Source organism: Aphelocoma coerulescens, chromosome 3 (genome assembly GCF_041296385.1).
Source record: "Aphelocoma coerulescens isolate FSJ_1873_10779 chromosome 3, UR_Acoe_1.0, whole genome shotgun sequence".
NCBI classification, from domain to species: Eukaryota; Metazoa; Chordata; class Aves; order Passeriformes; family Corvidae; genus Aphelocoma; species Aphelocoma coerulescens.
In genome coordinates this window covers 116,009,806-116,025,989 of record NC_091016.1, presented here as the reverse complement: position 1 = coordinate 116,025,989, position 16,184 = coordinate 116,009,806, and the positions used below count along the sequence as shown (strand labels likewise).

Below are 16,184 nucleotides of genomic sequence, written 5' to 3'. Positions count from 1 at the left end.
ACCCTTACTTAGATATCTAACACATAGAATTCCAGACCTTGAGGCAGGTCCTGCTATAAGTATGACTATTACATTGCATGAGGGTGTATTTTGTGATCAGTGATGTGTATGAAGTATTGAGTGGAAGGGAATTTCCACATGGATTCCCTTGAACATGAACTAAACTTTACTGGAGAGTTACTGTCCTTGGAGGTCTCTTGCAAACTTCTGTTGTGATAAATACCAGAAGTGAGACCTTTCTCTGACCCTCATGGCAACGACAGACCTTGAATCTTTAAAACTATCTGTCCTCCTCAAATATTTGAGCTTAAAAAAGCATGACTACGAACAGAGCAGTATTTTTATTGTTTCTCTAAAAATTCCTTCTAAATCATTCAGACTTTTCTTTCTTTGCCATTCTGTAAAAAAAACAAAAACAAAAACAAAAATCTAACTAGCTTTGCAGTTCTCTGCAAGAATCCAAGATAACTCTTGGACCCTTAACAAAACTCATGGGTCCACAAGAAAAACAACATATACAAGTTGAATAATTTTGCATACTAAGGCAAATAAAGTTACTCAAATTTTATAATCGGGTTGAAGCCCTTTAAGATCACTAAAGATGAAAAAAACTCTCAAATCTCATTAAAAAGTAGGGAGTTTTAGAATATAAATATTATTATGAGATTAAGGAAATAATGAGAAAAGCTTGATGGGTTTCATAAAGGATTTCAGAAGCTATTCCTAGTATCACCTCTCTAGTATTCACTAGGAAATGGATGCCAGCTGGTTTTCTCCTAATTTCAAAGTCACCTCACAGAAATTCACAGCTGATCAAGCGGTAGCTGTAACAAAAGCAAAGGTTATACTTTATCTGTCAAGTCGGCCTTTTAAGCCTCCCTAGCAAAGGTGTGAGTTCTGAGAATAAACATACACCTTGTACTGCAAGGGTGCAAATTAATGCATTTCAAGTTAATGGTTTGCAAAGTGGTTGAGAACTGGGAAGGAGGCATGCCAGTAATACAAAGTACTTTGGTTTGCTTTTACTAAGTGCCAGTGCTCTTCTTGCCTGGTTTAGCTAGTTGTAGTGTACTCTTTTTTAAATTGCAAATGACACTGTAAGGTGATGCTGGAATCCTTCAGAGGTCTAAAGGTCTGTTTTTTTCCTGCACTACAGAGACTCTACTTCTGTGTGCATCAATACATGTAAGATGTATATTAATCCTTATTGAAAACAAAAGCACAAAATATGGTTAAATCAATGCTAAAGGAAAACTTAATAAGACTACAGGCAGTTAAGTATCCTTCTAGTAAGGTTATAGATATATTTCTCTAACTCTTCTCCTGTTTTAATGAAGGAACTTCTTTTCTGAAGTGTAAATGCAAGGTTCTTAAAGGGTATTTTTTCAAATCTACTGTTCTTGCTCCAAGAAATGAATAATTTGTAATCTAAAGTTGTAGGAAAAAAAAAATTAGAATTTCTCAAACTTGATCATGTCAAAAAAATTTCTGTGAGGCCACTCATATAACCAGAATTAATTAACTGGTATGTCAATAGCCTCAGTCAATTCCTAGAGGGAAGTCTACTTCTAATCTCAGATTCATTGTTACTCAGTTCTAACTGCTTCCACATAAAGTAATAAGGAATCTAATTAATAATGGTAAGAACTTGAGGCTATTCCTGTGGAAGCTAAGGCAGTCTATTTGTTTTGGATTTTTTTTTCCATTGTCTTTTTTTTTTTTTTTTTTTTTTTGACTGATATGAGCAGTAAGGAGCAACCATAAGATAGTTTAGTCAAATGAATTGTCATAATTATAATTTGTCAAAACTGACTATGTAAAAGGGCAACTCACTGCTGCCTTCCAAAAGGGAGAGGGATAAGAAGGAGTGAAAAATACAAGTTCTGCTTTCTCCTCGCGTGGAGTAGCAGAGCTCTGTTGCTCAAGCTGTCACCTAATAAATCCCCTACCTGAATCTCACTTACCTTTGACACTGCAATGGGTGGTTGCCATCTACTGGTCCCGAGCAATAATGCGACATGGCTCAGACCACATTTGGGATTGGTATTTTGCATTCCTGACTGAGAAGAAAGCCTAGCTTAAGTATTACATCTTCAGCCTTAAGGAAGCACAAATAGGCTATATTTGAGGTGTGAGTGAAAACTCTCCTTAATGTCCTTACAGCTGTTTTTATCTCAGGAGTAACTCTGAGGACTAGAGAAAACTAATTTAAAGAGTAAAGGCCAACGTCTGGTAAAAACTAGGCAAAACATGTGGGCAAATATTTTGCAATACTTAATTTTAGTTCCGAGGAGTGGTATTTGGAACACAGTTATGGGCTTGGTTTCCCTGTTCCATGCTTGGAAAAGAGTTACAAATCTCCGTGTGGGATTAAAAATAACCTGTAATCTGAGGGTGGAGTGGCCAAAACCATTGCCCATAAGGTTCTTTGGAGGTAGACACCAATGTTATACTTATAAAATTGTGCATGGATCAATTTTTTTTTTAATTAAAAAGAACCCCAAACAACAAACATCAAGTTGTATGAGAGGTACTAAAGATTAGAGAATTCATCTAGGACGTAAGGCGTGGGTTTGATGGCCTTCTCTATTTAAGAACATGGAAACCCACAAATCAAATTTGAAGACTCTCACCTCCAAAATGCAAGATGTGAACTGCAGTTGTAGGCAGATCTTGGTGCCTGTGCTTGCCATATAAGTAGAGATGCCTGACTAAAAACAGAGAGGAAATAAAGGCCAGGAAAGTGGAGCTCTGAAATACATCTTGAGCCCAGAAGAAAAATTGGGGCAGAGAGACAACACACCCCAGATGTCCTGTGTGAAAACAAAGGAAAGAGGACTCATTGAGAGATATCTGCCTGGGGAACGGGAGTCAAATATGTTTAACTCTAAGGCTCTACATTCCCAGTGCATCCTGGCTCTTCTCACATCTGAGCCTGGAAAGAGTGCAACTTTGGGCCTCCACCCCACTGGAGATGGACTGGTCCCACCAGCTCCTTTCATGTAGTGCCCAGGGGCCAGCAGTGTGTGGTTGCTCCCAAGGCAAGAGTGCCCCTGGCATGGAAAACAGGGCTCCTTCTGCAGCAAAGCTCTGGTTGGGATTTTAAAAATGCCAATATGAGCTGCAGCTAGCAAAACAAAAAACCAGCTTGGGCTACTGGGATGGTGGGGTGGAAATGACATTTCTGAGGATGCAGGACAGCCCTAGGCTTCACAATGAGAATCATAACTAAAACTGAGCTAGTTTATATTTAGAGTAACTGGTTTTCCCTGTCATTTTACAGTAGCGGATCTGAAGTTGGGGGGTTAAGAGTGAATCTTAAACCAAATAATTTACCATGAGCTGAGCTAGTGCTCCTTGTCTGGGTCTGCAGACAGCCTGCAGCTGAGCTTGAGCCTCCCTGTTCCTGCTCAGCAAGGGCTCAGCATATTCTGGTTCCACAACTATTAAACTTTTGAAGATTTGCTTCTGTTTTACAGACATTCTTTATTAAAGTGTATTTGTTATCCCATGTTCCCAATCAGACACTGAATATTTTGTCTAGTTATCGTAGTGTGTTCAAAAGGAAGCCGCTAGTGTCATACTGCACCAGTTAAAAACAAAGGGGTCCAGGTAGAAGGAAATCTCAAAGGCTCAGAAGCAGGCTGTGCCTATATGCCAAAAGATGAGTCAGCGGGAAAGAAAGCCAGCCCGACTGAATAGGGAGGTTTTGCTGGAACTCAGGGGGAAAAAAAGAAGAGTTTATGACCTTTGGAAGAAGGGGCAGGCAACTCAGGAAGAATACAAGGATGTCATTAGGTCATGTAGAAAGAAAATTAGAAAGGTGAAAGCTCATCTAGAACTCAATCTAGCCACCACTGTGGAAGATAATGAAGAGGGTTGAGGATGAGAGGAAATGGCCTCAAGCTGCATCAGGGAAGGTTCAGGTTGGACATCAGGAAGAATTTTTTCACCCTTTTTTTGAAAAGGTGGTTAAGGATTAGAATAGGCTGGAGAGGGAAGTGGCCGAGTCACCGTCCCTGGTGGTGTCTAAGAAACGACTGGTTGTGGCACTTAGTGCTAGGGTTTAGTTGGCATGGTGGTATTTGGTCAAAGGTTGGACTTGATGGTCTTGGAGGTCCATCCTTAATGATTCTATGATACTAGCTGCTCTAGAAGATACTGATGGAATAAGCTGAAACACTGATGAAATGAGAACCACAGCTGAAAAGAAGTAATTACGACTTGCAAAAGTACTGATCCCACCACTGGATGCACAGGTCAAGTTACTTTATCAAGTGCTATTGCTACTTTTTCTTTCACCAACTGAGGGAAATTATACTAATTTCTTCCTTCATTCTGTATTTCCTGGGTTTATAACTATATATGTATACAATGTGTGTGTGTATATATATATATATATATATATATGTAGTATCTATATGTACATATACACACACACACAATCTGTCCTGTTTTCTTTTCCTAGCAATACCTTATATTAGCCTTAATAATTTATTTGCATTTGCTTGTACTCTTAAGAACTGCTTTTAATTGTTGGAATTAAGTTTTCATTTATTTATTAAGTTTAATTCAAGATTATATTATCTTGTCCTATACAAAGTCTATTTTTCAGAATCATAATCAAATGAATGCTGTCATTACCAGAATACAAATAAACATTTTCATGAAAACTTTCTACCAAACAAGATTAAAAATAGAATTTAAACATGCCAAAATTCTATCACTAACAAAAAATAGTTTTATTATTTTTAAAACAAACTTTTACAACACACACTTAGAGCTTTACCTGTAAATCTATATTCACTCTGTTAAGTAGCATTCTACAATAAAATAGTCTTCTCTGTACAATTCTTGTCAGAAATATCATAATAACATTGACCCAAATAATTAAAGTTTTTCTTAGGTGAAAAGGGGACATAGTAACTTCAGGTACTAAACTGAATTCCTAAAAAATTCATGAAAACTGTTCCCTATTTTGAATATAACCCTGTACCAGAAGTGACATTTCAGGCCCACAGAAGGCAGCTCTCTTCCCCAGCCTGCCCCACTGCTGCCCCAACGTCTTCCTCCCAATAACCCCGAGGACTGAAGGGCTGTTTGCCCCCCTGCCTCTTTTCTTCTCCTTAATCACAAAAGTGGGGGAAGCACCAGCTTTGGTAGTGTGGCACAGCAGAGGACCTGCCCCACTACTAGGGGACTAGGAAAAGCACACGGTAAACATCACCTAGGAAGGAAAACAGGGTAATGTTGCTTGCAGCAGCTGCTGAAAGTTTTGTGAGCTGCCTCCACCTGTTTGCTTTCCCTGGGCCACACTCGGGAGCACAGGGTGGGGCCGGGTGTCTTATCCTTGCCTGGCACTGCTGCTGTCAACACGTGTGAGGCAGATCACCCTTCCACTGCTCTCCCCCCACGCAGGGGTGGGATGTGCTTCAGCTCAAAGTCAGGGCCAGAGTGAGGGCAGGGTTTGCCCCTATGTGCCCAAAACATTTCACTTGTGGAGTGGGTATAAGCTGTACGATGGGCTCTGGGCCATGCTTCCAGCCCTGTGAAGTTGATCTCCTGGAATAAGCCTAGCCAGGGTCAAGGGGGCTCAGCCAGTCTCCATGCCAGTTACCACCTAGCTTCTCAAAGAGCTAAGACAAAGGGGTTAATTTTAATGCTGTTTAATTATAACATCACTTAGACTCTGTCAAATATAAAGGAAAAACCACTGTTTGCCTGGAAAAGTTACATAAGTTATGACACTCTTTTACATCTCCGGCTGGTGCTTTATGAAGTTGCAATGAACGTATTTTCCAGCTAATGCTTCATTTTGTGCATTTTTACCAACACAAAAGCTAATGATCTTGGAAAGATAGTGATGTGTTGAGACTATAATTCCTCCCATCCATATGCTTTGGTTAAAGCTAAAAATAGATATGAATAAAAGGAAGGATGAAATGGATTAAGAATCTTTTCTTGGCCTTCCAGGAGAAGTATGTGTGGGAGATAGGGATCAGGTTTTAATTCCATTTGGTAAATTTGCATTTGAGATTGTATGAAGAAAAGAACTGTGCTTAAAGGTTTGGAAGACTCTTTCTGGTCTCGAGATCATAGCTCCCTAATTGCCCTTGTCAGTGATACAGTCAGCATGATGTAACATGGATGTACAGGAATTGCTCTTAAGTAGTATTGTTCTCTTGAATGAAAATTGGATGCATCTACAGATATTGTCCTCTAATTCTTAGCCCTCAGCCAAAATGAGTGGAAAGGCACTCTTATTTACACATATAAACTTCCTGATTTGCAATCCACTAACAGAATGTATTACGAGGGACAAAGTTTTCCAGCCAAACTGGATTTCCGTCTGGAGCCAGCTCAAGCCAGTAGGCAAAGCAAGCCACAGGCTGCAGGGTGTGGTCTTGTGCCTACTTTTCCTGTGCCAGGGAAATGGGAATTGATTATTCCCATTTGAAGAGCTAATCTCTACTTCCCCCTTGCAAAGCTCTTTGCTCCCTGTGTCACAGGGACAGAAAAGGTATAGCTGGCTGGGTGGTGGTTTCCTCCCCCACAAGCCCCCTCAGGAAAACAAAGTGCTTCTCTTCCCTCTCACCCTGCCCTTTCCATTTTCTGCTCCAGATGCCGGCTTACCCTTGGGTCCCCACCCCAGCACTGGGGGTGCGGATGCACAAACGGCTGTTGGGCCCTGATAGCAGATTAGCTGAAGACAAGGGTTCTGTACTGCAAGAGAGGAAGAGCTGACTCACAAAAAGAGCTTGAATTTTGCCATATTTAAAAACGCATTGTTTCAACTCAATGAATTTCTTGTTTTGTTCTGTGTTTGACTAACTGCCTAGGAAGAGGGATGCATCAGAAACAAGAGAGGTACTTTGGAAGTCTGTAAAACCTACAGATATAATTAAAGGTAAGCCCACTGAGTTATGAATACACTGCTGCTATTATTTTTGTAATATGTGCATAACATTGGCACCTACTTTTCAGTATTACAGTGCTCAACCACTTTGTTTATGCTCAGGAAGCAAGATGGAATTTCCCTTCCTCAGTCTATGTTTGGCATTCACTGTGCTGTGCCTTGTGGCTCTGAAGGCATGTTTGGCACAGAATAAGGTTTGGGTTCTCTGCATGGAAATGGGGGCCAGTGGGCAAGTCTTCATGCTATAATGATGAATCAGAACGGAGGTCTGAACTAGCTCTGAGCTAATACACCTGTGCTCCATTTTGGTATTTAAATGATGTGTCCACTCATCCTGTTGCTTGTGGTTGGGCCCCCTTGACACTCTATAAGAACAGGAAGTTCTGGGGAGCTTCAGGTGCAGTTAAGATTAAAAAAAAATTATAGCCTAGTGATTACACCAAAAGAGCAGAGATGACTGCAAACGTCCAAATGTTACCCTAAGCAAAGTCCTCTTGGTGTCAGGCTGCTGGTTCAGAGCCCTGTCAGAAGAACCTTTGGGAGTTGGGAGGATCAGTATACGATATGGCAAGAGGTAGAAGGATGTTAATGAACAAAAGACACGAAATTATGTAAGTCAAAGCACTGTTGCAAATCTTTCTTCTAGTTTATCCTTTGCTCTATGGCTTCTCATTTTTGAAGATACAGAGAAGTTCTAGTTCATGCAAGTTAAGTTGGTGAAACTTTATGCAAAAAAATCAAAATTTCTGGATATGCTCTTAGGGTTCTTATAATGGATTTCCCCAGGAGATTAAAAAAAATGCATTCTTCCCTCTCTTCCTTGTTCTGATATGGCTGAATTATGTCATCCTAGGTGTGCAAAAAAAAAATGCTCCCCATTATTCAGAACTCTTGTGCTTGCTTCCATTGCCTTGGATATTTCTTTGAACTTTTTTCCCCTTTTTAGAAATTAGAATGTTTAGTCATTACTGCTTAATATATGAAATGAGTGAGAATTAATTTGATGCTCAAATCTGAGGTTTCATTCTTTATACTGAATATCATATATGAGCTTCAGCTCTAAAAGCCACAGTCTGCCTCTATCATGAAGAGTTCCTGGAACTTAATTCTCCACTGGAAAGAAAAATATACTTCTATTGAGACACGGAAGCTTTTTTTTTTTAAGATAAGCATTGATGCCAGTCTGTTGTGAACGAAGTGAATGTGAGTATGAAAACCAGCCGGTGTTATCTCTGGCTTTGCCACTCCACAGCTATTCACATTCATTCATGTACGTGAGGTGATGCCATTAGTGACTCTTGTTGTGTTACAATGGCAGTCTCTGGTGGCTGTGACTCTGAGGTATGTATATGAAGTTTGTTCAGACCTCAGCCAATTATAAGGGGATGAACTACTCGAGGACCAAAGCTGTTCTGCAGGAGAAACGAGTCTTCAGCTGACACCTCCTCAGTCATTATAGCATAGACTTACTTAGCAAAGCATTTCCAGGAGAGATATTTATTTCTTGGGACAAGTTCATGGTGATCTGTGCTGCAGGGTTGCACATGCCTCTCACTGACACCTCCTCTCATGCATCTCCTTTAAACCTCTTGTTCTTGTTCTCGCAGACTTATTATCTGGCTGATAATGTCTACAGGAGCAATGACCACATGTGTAACTGAATGGCAAGTCAGCATTTTAGAACAGTATATAGTAATGAGTCATTCAAAAAATGGGATTAGTGACAAAATTTACTATGATACAACTGTGAATTTTCTGTTGGTGCTAAACTGAAGTGCTCTCGTGCACTAGCTCAGTATGTTTTGCCAGTTACTATCTAGTCCCTAAAAAACTCAGAATACATGGCCTTCCTTGAAGAAACTTACAGTTGCACATACAGGTGGGGGGAAACAAATATAAATAATACAACAAGTTTGAGAAATAGAGCAGACTGGCCTTTTCAGCATACTGTGAGCCTGGCTGTTGTCAAATGGGTTTATGGGAATAATACTAGGAGAAGGCCTTTTTGTACCAGTTTTTGTGTTAAATGGGAAATTTGAAGGATGATAACTAACTCAGAAGAGTTCTTCCCACACATGGGATAAAATGCTTAAAACACGTAGTTTTAAACATTAAAACTGGATGCAGTTGCATAACGTAGGTCAAATGTTTCCGTATCAGAAGAGAGGGTGCAGACAGAAAGAGGATGTGAAGATTGATGGAATTCAGACAGGAATTCAGACAACAGTATCAGTACCACAAGAAGCAGCAGAGGCTTGAGTTAATGAACAGGTTAAGTGGTCAAAAGCAATAAGACAGAAGATCAGCCCTGACTTAGCACATGAATGGCTGCATTTGGAGCGGCAGGGCTGTCCTTCACTGAGGGTGTAGGTAGTTAACTGCAGCTGTTGTTTCAGAGAACTCAGAGGCTCACAGATCCATGACTGCCCCTCTTAAACTGTAGGATGACAGCTAGACTGGGGATTAGACCGGGGATAGTTAGGCTTGGGGTTTGGACTAGAGGGTCATTAAATCCCTTCCAACCCAAACAACTCTATGCTTCTCTGACTGGAAAGGCCAGCAAGGCCGTTAAGCAGAAGATTTGAGACGAGATATTGACTTCTTCCCTGCAGAACAGCCCAGCTGCAGCAGAGGGCAGCCGAAGTAGGCTGCTGATTTTGGGGACTCTCTCCAAGGAAGCCATGCCTGCAAATCTTGAGCAAAGGAATCAAATCTGGGTGCTCCCCAGTCCTGGGAGTGAAGGATGACACACACTTTCTTTTAAAAGGATGCAAGCTTTTGTAGGGGCCTGCGTTTTTTTGTGGAGATGGTTTGAGAGTGTCTACCACATCTAGTTGTTTCATTTTCATGGAGGAATACCTTACTTTTAATTAATACAGGTTAATTATTTACCCTGCTAGATCTAACAGCACTGTTTGTCAAAACTGCTGTGGGACGTGAAAGTCATGGCACAGCAGGATAAATTCTGTTCATGTACAGGGTTTTAGGTCCTGAAGTTTGTGGCTTTAGAAAATGTAGGCCTCTTCATGATGAGGCAGCTGAGTGGGGGTGGTTAGGGCTGCAGCTTTCAGTTTTTCTGTGAGTGCTCCTCAGTTAAGTGCCTTACCCAAGGTCTCAGAGGAAGACTGTGGAGGAAGGCAAAGGCATCCAGGCTTTCCGTATCCTTGGCTACTTTCTTAAACTGTAGACTGTGTATTTGTTTAGTATTTTTCATTGAGGATACTTATTCACAGAAAAAACAATGCATAACTGTGTTAAAGGAGTTAATCTGAAATGTCTGGAGTGTAAGCAGAGCCCAGTCAGTTGTTAACACATCCTTTAAAAGAGGAATAGCTAGGAAAAGCATTTTGTAATGGAGTGATATCAAGTAAAACTATCTAAAGTATTAAGTACTTTTAAAGTTTCCACTTGGAACAAAGGTAAGAGAGAAGGGCATTTAATATTTTAGCATGAGTCAAAAACTTTAGTGCCATTATTAAATTGTGAGGTGCGTGGGGGCAGAATTGTTTTGTTTTATTCTTTTTTTTTTAAAAATACTTCAGAAAATAACCAAATAATCAGATCAAATCCCAAACTGATTGCACTTAAACATTTTTCTGTTTCATGATCACGTTGGGTTTTTCAGTACTGAGAAGCACACTGATGTGGAAATCATTCAGATCATTCAATCATTATGCTATCGAATGCATGTTGAGTTCTTCGTGAAGATTTGCTGCTTTATACAAACACTGATTAGAATTATTGAGGACAAACAGGGTCCCCAGAAGGGTCAGAGCTGGAGAGCTGGTGTAATGTAGACCAGCTGCTGTAAGTGTTCAGGATGCCAAGAGCATAACAGGGTTTCCTTCAGTCCCAGCTGGTCTGCATGAAGGGAAGAGCTGGCTTGGAGGCTGTGACTTAGAGGCCTCCCCTCCTCAGTAAACACAGGAATTGGTTTTTCAGCCCTGCAGCCCCCCCAGAGACAGCCCCAGGTGGCAGTGGGACAGGACACTGGGGATCACAGAGATTAGCCATGCGAGTGGCAGCAGGCTGCAGACATCTGGGTATTTAGCAGACTAGTATTAGGCACAAGAAATCATTTTCATTTCTTGCAGAAATGTTTCTATCTTTATCAGGAGCTGGGAACTTTTATGTTCTTAGCCATGTCTATAAATACTGAAAACAGTGAGGATTTTCTCCTTTGAGACATCTCTATTTTTAAGAACACAGTTGGTAGTCACAGACATCTCATCCACACAACTGCTGTGCCAGCAGTAGCACCAGTACAGGTGCTATTCCTGCAGCCCAGCTCGCCTGGAGTCACTGCGACAGGCAGGGCCTGACTCCTCCCTGCCTACACAAGGGGTCGGCAGCAGCGACTGTGCAGCGCCCACAGGACCGAGAGCCAGGTTTTGTCTGAAGGTTTGATCTGTGGATGGCATCTGTCACTGTTTCCTGCAATGGAGCACTCTCTAATCAGGCTCTTGAAGAATGGGTAAAAAAGCAAAGTAGGGGATTTTCTTGTGAAATGCATATTTTAAAATGTCACTGACATGCAGAGATCTCTCTAATTTTTAGGGGCTGCTGAATATGCAGAATTTATGCTCATATTGAGTAACATTATCAAGAGCCATCGCTAGCAATGTCTACCAGCACAGAACCATATTTACAGACAGCACTGCCCCGCTGTACCAGCAATCCCATCTTTAATTCTCTCATGGGAAAGGAATAATTGGCTCTTTGCCCAAAATCACCACACAGTAACTATCAGCACAGCAGTTAACTAATAAATTAGTAACTGCTGAGATGCGTTTTTGTTTATTGTAACACACACATGCAAACACACATCCCACAGGTGGTGCTGTGTGTGGGGACTTCTGGAGCCACCAGGGACCACTGGGGAATGCTCAAACAGGCCTCGCCTTCCCTTTGTCTCCCCAGCCCTCAGGTGGGCACTGCCTCCCATCACCACACCTCCTGAAAGGCCTACAATCACAGAATCACAGAATTTTTAGGGTTGGAAGGGACTTCTGCAGATCATCTAGTCCAGCCCCTGCCAAGGCAGGGTCACAGGAACGTATCCAGGTGGGTTTTGAATGTCTCCGGAGAGGAAGATTCTACGACCTCCCTGGGCAGCCTTTTCCAGTGTTCTGCCACCCTCAATGTAAAGCTCTTCCTCATGCTGAGCTGGAGCTTCTTGTGTTTTAGTTCATGGCCACTGCTCCTGTCACTGGGCACCCCTTAAAAGTCTGGCACCATCCAGGTGCCAGGCACTTCAGGCTGGAGGAGACTGAGGGGAGATCTCATTTCAGTCTTCAACATCCTCATGAGGGGAAGTGGAGGGGCAAGTAGCAATCTCTTCTCTCTGGTGACCAGTGATAGGATCCAAGGGAATGGCTTGAAGCTGAGTCAGGGGATGTTTAGGTTACATCTCAGGAAAAGGTTTTTCACCCAGAGGTTGGTTAGGCACTGGAACAGGCTCCCTGGGCAGTGGTCACAGGACCAAGACTAAGAGAGTACAAGAAGCACTTGGACAATGTTTTAAAGCACATGGTGCGACTCTTGGGATGTCCTGTACAGCGCCAGGAGTTGGACTTGATGACCCTGATGGGTCCCTTCCAACTCAGCATATTCTATGATTCTGTGATCCTCTTGACACCTGCCTTTGAGATTCTTATCTGCATTAACGAGATCCCCTCTCTGTTTTCCCTTGACTGAACAGGCCCAGCTCCTGCAGTGCCCTCTCATACAGGTGATGCTCCCGACCCCACATCATCTTTGTGGCCTCTGCTGGACCCTCTCCAGTAGCTCCTTGTCTTTCTTGCACTGAGGAGCCCAGAACTGGACACAGCAAACGAAAGTGAGCACAAACACACACAGACAAACGCTAGCCCTGTCTCGTGGCGGGAAGGACATGCACAGGGACGAGGACATTGCCTGCCAGCGGCGCCCGCGCTGAGGGGCGGCGGGCGGCGCATGCGCGGCGGAAGGGGCCGGGGGCCGCCGCCTCCTCCCTCCGCCTCCCCGCGGGCCGGGCCGGGGCGCGCAGGCGCGGCGGGGCCGGGGCGGGCAGGGGCGGCGGGGCCGAGCGGCGGCGGCGGCGGCGGCCGGGGGGAGCGGCCGGGGAGGTTCAGCCGCGCTCTCGCTGTCCCTGTCCCTCCGCGCCATGTTGCTGTGAGCCCCGGGCGGGCGGGAGGGGAGGCAGGAAGGAGCGGCGCCCAGCGGGAGCGGCAGGAGGAGGAAGGGGCCGGCGGGCGAGCAGGCGTGTCCCAGCGGCCGCTCCGGCTCCATCGCCGCCAGCCAGCCCGTGAGTACCCCTGGGGGGCCGGCGCCGCACTGGGAAGGCCGCGGGCGGACGGAGCGGGCGGGCGGGCCCCCCTTCCTCCAGCCCCCTTTTGTCTGCGGGCTCGGCTGCGCGCCGAGGGAGGGGAGAGGGAGGGAGGAGGAGGAGGAGGAGGAGGAGGGAGGGGGCCATGTTGTGGCAGGTCACCGGGCGGCGCGGGGCCTGCGCGGCGGCCTCGCCGCCTTTGTGTCCGCCCGGGAGCGGCGCCGAGGTGGGGACGGAGCGAGCGCCGTGAGGGGCGGCGGCGCCGGGGGAGCGAGGGAGGGAGGGGCAGCATTGTGCTCTCGGAGGGGCTCGGGGGGAGCCGCCCCCGGCCCGGCGGCGTGTGCGGGGCCGGGTTGGTGCCCGGGAGAGCGCCGGGGGCCCGGGGCAGACGGGGGCGGACGCAGCGCTGGGGCTACAATGGGCTCCGGCTCGCGGGGAGCGGAGACGGGGGCGGCGCTCGGACCCCACGGGCCATTGCGTGGCTGGGATCACACGGGCTTTGTTCGAACGTACGAAAAACTTGTGTTATTTTTTTAGCGCTCTTAAAGATAATAACCGTTTCCTGAGAGTGCAGCGAGAAGGCCAAATGCCTTCGGTAGCTAGCAGCACACAATGAAGCGGTAGGGTTTGATTCTGCTTCAAACGTACCTGTGCAGACCACAATAACAAAAAGTTGAGAAAAATGCCTCCTTGTCCTGAGTGGGTCGTGCGTACAGCGAACAGTTTGGGGTTAATCTCTGTGGCAGTTATTGTGCAAAGATTTTTGGGTTTTGTTTTGGCATTGTTTTCTTTCGTGTATTTCCTAAGGTCAGACTCCTGTTTCCTTGAGCGAAAATTAGTATATTTGGGACGGTTTCTATTCTTCTGGTTTACAGTTGGTAGCAAGATGGCTTAATACCAAAATGTGCAGCGTGTTTGAGATGTGATAAAGAGGTTCTTACTACCTGATTTCGGGATGATTTTTTCTGAGAAATTAGAATCGGTAAAACTTCTTAAATCGCCTAATATTCACTTATACTCTACATGTTAGCAAAATACTTCGAGGTTCATTTTACTTTCTCTTTGTTGCATCTCCACTGAGAGATCAGGCCTTCGTAGTTGCAGTAAGCTGATGGTGTTGCTCTTCAGGTATGTGGGATATGAATGCATTCGAAATATAATTACTATGCCATGTTACCATTTTTACATGTAAAGCATAGTTTTGCATAGCATTTTGTTATATTTAGTCACGTCTAGGTTTAAAACCAGATGTTAACAACAGTCGCAGTTTTGTTGGGAAGCTGAGGGAAGTGTTGCCTACTTTGCTCAACAACTCTGTGTCAATGCGAATATAAATACGCTAGGGAAGTGGGAGAAGGAAACTCGAATAAAAAGGGAAATGCTAATTTAGTGGTGGTGTAGTTTGGGTTATATGTGTGGAAATGACAGCAAATCACCTGACAGTTTTCTGAAGTGTTCAAAGAGTTGAAAATCTGGAATTTGGCCCAGCAGAATGGTTAGTAGGCAAACGCATGTGAGAAACTGCTTGATAATGCACATTCTGCAGTTTATTATGTGATCGTTGCACATAGGAAAGGCCATGTTATTTGAATAGTATTTTCTGTGCATTAGTAAGAATGGTTTGTTTGGGGTTTTTTTTTCATATAGTACCACTCTGTAGTACTTAATGTTTTTCTTCTGTGCTAAGGGTGTTGGCACACTGCTGAGGCAATTGTAATTGTATCTGGTATCATAACTGAGCTAATAGTGCAAGCAGTTGGCTCTAAGAGCTGGGCTTGCCTGTCTTTTTATGAGAAGATGCCTCTTGTTATGACAGTATATATTAAGTATTACACTGGATTGTGAAGTACACTGAAGGCTTTATGTAGCTGTTTTCCTTGGGTGTTTCTCTGCAATGTTCTTGGTGGGCCAGATGTTGCAGATGTGTAGGGCAAGTACATTAACAAAACATCAGCTTGCTGAATCCTATGAACTAGATCTGATTTTTAAACAGCCCTTTCTAGTTCACTTTTAGATATTGCCCCTCCCCTTGATTTAATATGTGAGTGTGCACTGAATAATCAACATGTGTAGAAGCATTCTCCTTGATAATTTCATCTTTTTCTTTGTACAGTGGTTTCCAAAACCCTAAAATTATTAGACAAAGTTTTTATACACAGAAGCAAGTAAGCCAGTAGAGGGTTTGAGTTCCTGCTTGTATGTCTTCCTGCTTTTTTTTTTTGAATGTGGAATATATAAAAATTGACTGTATATTGCACTAAAAAGAAACCTAAATTCTCCTGAATGTTAAATTCTGTGTTGAGAATTTCCTGTAAAACAAGCATTAATACATTGTATTTTCTTTAAAAAATGTTTGCTATAAACTCTGCAGAGGAACCAACATAAGATAGTAGACATGATGTATAAATGCTTCATTGTGTCAAAAGTGTAGGTATGTAAGAGAGTTATCAATCTTCTTTCTCTTCAAATAATTCAGGTGCAGATGTTTGCCTCACTTAATTGGGATTTCCCCACCCATAACATAACTGTTGTCTTGCTTGTTCCTCATAATGCAACAATTCTAGTGTTGCCATAAAGCCAGTGCCCAGGCATTTGTCTTGGAAACGGGGCAAGAAATCTTTTGTTTGAAAGCTCCTATAACAAATAATACCAATTGTGCAGTGTTGCTAGTAATAAAGTTGGAGGCACTTCACAGTCATATAGTGGAAAAGCATTTTAAATTACATGAAAACCTGTAAAGGATTCAGTTCTAGCTGCTTCAGTGTCATTTCAAACAAGTTGTATAAAATTTATAATATCTTGCATGAGGAAACTTTAAAGCAAGATTTAGTTTGGATCTCACTCAGAATACCTGCTGTGGCTTTTAGAATAGTAGGCAAGAGCTGGTATGTGAAATGTTTAGCTTACAAATAAAGACCATTTATCTCTGAAGATTATATTTCATTATTGCTTGACAGATTT

At 43.3% G+C, this 16,184-nt stretch overlaps 1 protein-coding gene across 9 annotated transcripts in view; it reads left to right on the top strand.

Annotated features, from left to right (window-relative positions):
* Positions 1-13,086: 13,086 nt before the first annotated feature.
* Positions 13,087-16,184, top strand: part of PUM2 (pumilio RNA binding family member 2) — a 74,132-nt gene continuing 71,034 nt past the window's right edge. For 3 of the 9 annotated variants that reach the window (XM_069011660.1, XM_069011657.1, XM_069011656.1), the window contains exon 1: positions 13,134-13,202. The gene's annotated coding sequence lies outside the window, so the exon portion shown is untranslated. Of the gene's footprint in view, positions 13,203-16,184 lie in introns of all 9 variants that reach the window. The other 6 variants (XM_069011661.1, XM_069011659.1, XM_069011658.1 and 3 more) reach the window with 4 other exon arrangements.